General features: G+C 42.3%; 1 protein-coding gene across 1 annotated transcript in view; it reads right to left on the bottom strand.

Moving 5' to 3' along the window:
* The window catches only part of SOS1 (SOS Ras/Rac guanine nucleotide exchange factor 1), a 59,855-nt gene that overhangs the window by 3,217 nt on the left and 51,572 nt on the right, over positions 1-5,066 (bottom strand). The window lies entirely within an intron of this gene.

Raw genomic sequence — 5,066 nt, 5'->3', positions numbered from 1 at the left:
GTTCTTTGTAGAAAACTACAGATTTTGTCTTTTTAGACGATATGGAGAAAAACAAAGCCCTCTGGTGCATTATCCATGCCACACCCCAACAGCTCGTTGGTACAGGACTGTGACATTAGCTTAAGTTGGGACATGAGGAGGGCAGTTTGAAGAGGAAACGTGGTTTTACCACCCTCTTTTGGCAGGGTTGTGACACTGGTCTATCGTAAAGGACAGTTTCACCTGAAAAGATTGTGAACTATCTGCATGGGGCCTCTGGGGAGTAGGGGTGCAAGGCTGTGAGATTAGGGGCTTGGGACTAACACCACCTCAGGGTGACTGAATCTGGTGCCGAGAAGAGCACCCACCGTGCTGTATGGCTCTCCAGGCAGCGGCGATGGTACAGGGAGGGCAGGGAAGAGGTGTCCTTGCCGCAGCGGCCCACCCCCTGAGGCAGACCCAGGGCCTACAGCTCTCCCATAGTGCCAAATGAAAGCATGTGCCATCTGCTTTTCCTCCTCTGTTGGGGAGGAAGGGGTGGGTAGGAAAAGGGTTATTCACACCTAAAACAAACAAAACCCGTTATTTATCACAGTCAAAGTTTTTCCAACATTTCAAGAAAGCGACCAAACTAAAACTTCAGAGATGAAAATGTCACAGATGATGCCTGCCCCATGGATTTTACTAGACCCAAAATAGCTGCCAAAAATCCACCTCTCCTCCTTTTGAGGTGAGGGCGGGGGAATATATCCTTTCTTTCTTTGTTTTGCATCTTTTGGAAACTATTCTGGGAAGATTTATTATTTATAGTTTTTAATGACAGAAAGAATTCCATCTCTCCATTCCTCACATTCTCATTAAATTACAAATTCTCTGGCCCTTCCCAACCAGAGCTGCTCCACACTGAACAGCCACTGCATCACCAACACACCCCTAGAACTTCACAGCTCTCAGTCAGACAGTGCATAGCCCAGAAAGAAATACATAGTAAGAGTCAAGTATTTGTAACTGAGCCATTAGCAAAGCCTGCTTGTTCTGCAGAGAAATCAGCCATGGGCAGACCTACTTGTTTGTCCATGGACCCAGAGTTTTATCAATATGGGTGAGTTTCCTTCCCCACATCATCCCTATCCTGTCATGCTGAATTTACTTGCTGAGAATTATATTATTTGGATTTTGAATTTTAGTCCACTGTAATGCACTGATGCTGTCAAGGGCTCTGAGTCTTGTGTCTTCGGGTATCATACATAACAAGATCTCTGTCCTTCACAGAACAAACTTGCTCCTCACACTTGCCAGACAGATGCCAGGGTAGAAACAGCACAACAAGAAAAAGCTACGTGCTAACATCTCCTGGGTGAGGAAATCCTTCTAGAGTGGCAGACCTTTGCTTGTAAAATGCACATGGATTTTAGCTTCTGTTTTAGTGATTTAAGGCATGGTCAGAACTGATGGTTATTATTTCTCTCTGATCCTGTATGAGTTCTTACTTCCAGGCCTATATTTATCATTTGAGATATCCTGAGTATTTCCTTGTACCTGCTCAGAACTTGCAAAATGTAAATAAAACAAATGAAAACTGCTCAGCACCACAACAGAAACACAGCCTCTTGCAGGATCTGACCCAACTTCACCTTTAGTATGTGTATGTACCCTGGAATATTTTTCTTCCTGTGCCAAATAAATGTTGCTTTTAAATAATGCTGCTGTCTCTTTTACACTGAATCAGACATAAGACTGCATGCATTAAAAGAAGGAATGTGTTTCCTAAGGCCCTTTTGGAGGCGACATCATTGACAAAACCCTGTTCCCCTGAGCACACAGACTCACGTAAGAAGACTGTTTCCACACACCTTATTTCTAGGCTCCAAACCAGAACTCAGCTAAAAAGTTCTTGCTCTCTCTAGACTTCTGGTCAAGATCTGCTCCTGCTGCTGGTGCAGCTCAGTGGGACATTTCTTCAGTGCCACTCTCCATCTCCTCCTGCTGCCACTGCTACAGACGTAAGCCTTCACAAAAAAACCCACAAGCCTAATCCACTGACATACCCAACACTGTAATCTCAACTATCCAACTCTGCAAGAGATCTTAGTGCATTCCTGTATGAATAACAAATATGTCACGTATCAATTCAATCAAGAATAATTTTTAATGATTCCCTCTTTAATCAAGGGGGGCAACCTCAGCCCTGGTGCTTTTGCCTTCCCGTGTCACATAGCACCTGCAAGCACGAGTAACATCCCTACTACTGCTCCCTGCAGCCTTGCATCCCTTGGGACAGCAGTCTCAAAGATAAGAATACACCAGCTGAGCTTGACATCAACAGCAGAAATACAGTTTGACTCCTGTGCACACCTGCTGGGGTGTTTCTTCATCAATTCCCCTTCAAACACGTGGATGCAGAACATGCCTACCAGCTGCTGGGAACAGCCAACGCCTGAGACAGCCCCCGAGCAGACATGCTCTCATCGTGGCTGTGACTGTCCTAGATCACCTCTCCACAGCTTTACTCCCTGCTTAAGGCAGCCACCTTAAATTCTCCCCAGATTGCGATTAATTGTGATTAACTTTGACTGTCAGAGCTAGCCCAAGTTTATCCTCTCACCACTACATTCCTCTGAGACAACATAACTGAGGCTAAGTTTATAACAACTTGGGCACTTTCTCCTACTTTCTTTCCCAGAGTTGCAATGTATCACGGCTTCCTCTACATGTTCTTCAAGTACTTTCACCTCAGTACAGGTTATGCAAATATTCCTTGGTAAAGGCAGGAACACTGCAAGATGTTCCAAGGAATCCAGTTCTTTTTTCCAGACACCACACAAGGTATTTTGGGCCCTTTGCTCATGCCTGAACAGGAGAGGAGCTGGGGCATTTGTAGCACCGTCTTTGGCCGCTGTTAGGGTTTGGAGGGGGTTGGAAGGTGGATTAGATGGAGGAAGCTGCCATGAATATAAAGCAGTTTCTACTTGCAAGTGGTTTTCATTTACTGACTCCGCTCTTTGAAAGCATGTTTTGTACGTTGCCAGATACAAGCTATTAAACATACCATCCCTTTATTTAGTATGATCTTATTCAACAAGGAGACAAGACACAGGCTCTTAGATGAAACCAACTAGCTAAAAAAGTCACTCAGCAAAACTGAAGCAACAACATTTACTCACTGACTGCAGATCCTGCGATGCAGTAAGTTGTAACAGAAAGCTGCAGAGCAGGAGTTACACCTACAGAAAATAATCCTATGGCAGAGAACACAACTAGAAGATGCTGTCATTATCAGGAAGCCATGTTGTGACCCATACTGCACACACACCTTGCTTTCTACTCCATCCAGAGTACCTTCTGAGCAGAGGATGCTGTATGTTAGCATTTTACTACCCTAAACAAAACCTACATTTCTAGCAGATTCACAGGTGTCCTTAATGTCAAAATACACGGTATTAAGCTTAAGGCAGCCAGTCTCAGACTACCAAGACTTTCAGCATATCTTAAATATTCAGTGTACACTTCTGGGATACGTAAGGCTTTTTTATTATTATTTTTAGAACATATCTTTTAATGCCAAAACGTAACAACCACTATGAAATTTTCGCTTAAATGCATTCTGAATACCACTGCAGACACAGCATAAAAAGGTCATCCTACAGACAGACAGGTACACAGGTCATCAGATGTGCCACAGGAAGTTTACTACTTCTCTTTTTCTGGACTGACACAGCTTTTAGCATTTAGTCATTTTGGCAAGTAACTGTGCCATTAAACAAAGGCAAAAGTACATGTATACTTGAACAGACTTGTCGGAACCTAAAATTAGTTCTTCTCACAACCAAAAAAAGGCTCATTCCACCGTAACTTGAATGAATGTGTCCAAAACAATGCCGATAACATGCACCCCGATCATCTACCTTCCTCTAACCTTGTAAATATTACAGATGTTCTTTTCATAAAAGGCACATTTGGCAGCTACTGAAGTTATCATGCATCTGGGACATTTTTCCCCCTTTCCAACTTTTCAATCATCTGCTACATGATTTCACATTTGCGTGCCAGGAAGTCAAAAGTGACTTTCTCTTTCCTTTGTTTGCCCTATAATGCTGCAGCAGTTGACAACTCAATTCACTGTTTTTTCTTAAAGGCAAAGGGGAAATTCACTCACAGTTGACAGAAAAATGCACTTAAAGGTGTTGTTTTAGTTTTAAAGGAAAAAGGCATGGAATTTACAAACTAAGTTAAAAGCAGTTTTGGCTTCACAACTATATTGGGCCACATACTTCTCTCCTTAACGAATATGAGCTTAAAAGGTTCCAGCCCACGCATCACCTGCGTTTTAAAGCTATAACTCAACAACTAAGAAGGGTATTTCACACCAGGGGGCACCTATAAGACTTTTCAAACTTTTTAATATCATCTTAGAACAGCCTTTTTGACTAAGCTCCTACTTGCTGTCTGGAAAGACATTAGCATCCAGGAGAAAGTCAAGGAAGGATTTTTATATCCTGCAGCTAAATGCACTGCTCATGGCAGCAAAACATTAAGAAATGTTTTAACTTTCTTGTAATTTTGTAACAGAAATATTCACGAATGCGGGTTTTTTTCTAGTTGAGCTTAAATTGCAGTAATACTAAAAATACCAGTAACAGACACTGCCTTAGTAAAATGCCATACTAGCAACTGGACAATAGCCACAAAGAAGTGAACTGACGTTAATTATAACACGCTGGCTTCTCGACACAGACTGCTGAGATGCAAATTTGTGCAAGCATATCTTCAGGTTGAAAAAAGCTTCCATGTATATAACAAAACCCTCTCCCAGAAGTACAATAATCTACTGACCTCAGTAGTGGTAACTCCAGTGACACCACTGCATTTGAATCAAAACCCAGCTGAACAGAAAGCCTGATTTCAGATATATATTAAAAAATAATTAAACATCCAGCAATTGTCAGTCTAAACCCTGAAGTACTTAAATCCAATGCACTAGCATAGATTTATTCTTTCTGAGGCAGACCTCTCCCTCCCTGATTTAAGAGGGGTATATTAGAGAAACAGGTTAGAGATGGTTTCTTGAGAAGGGAGCACTCAAACAC

The sequence above is a fragment of the Anser cygnoides genome, chromosome 3 (genome assembly GCF_040182565.1).
Source record: "Anser cygnoides isolate HZ-2024a breed goose chromosome 3, Taihu_goose_T2T_genome, whole genome shotgun sequence".
NCBI lineage: Eukaryota > Metazoa > Chordata > Aves > Anseriformes > Anatidae > Anser > Anser cygnoides.
This window is presented reverse-complemented; position numbering and strand designations above follow the sequence as displayed.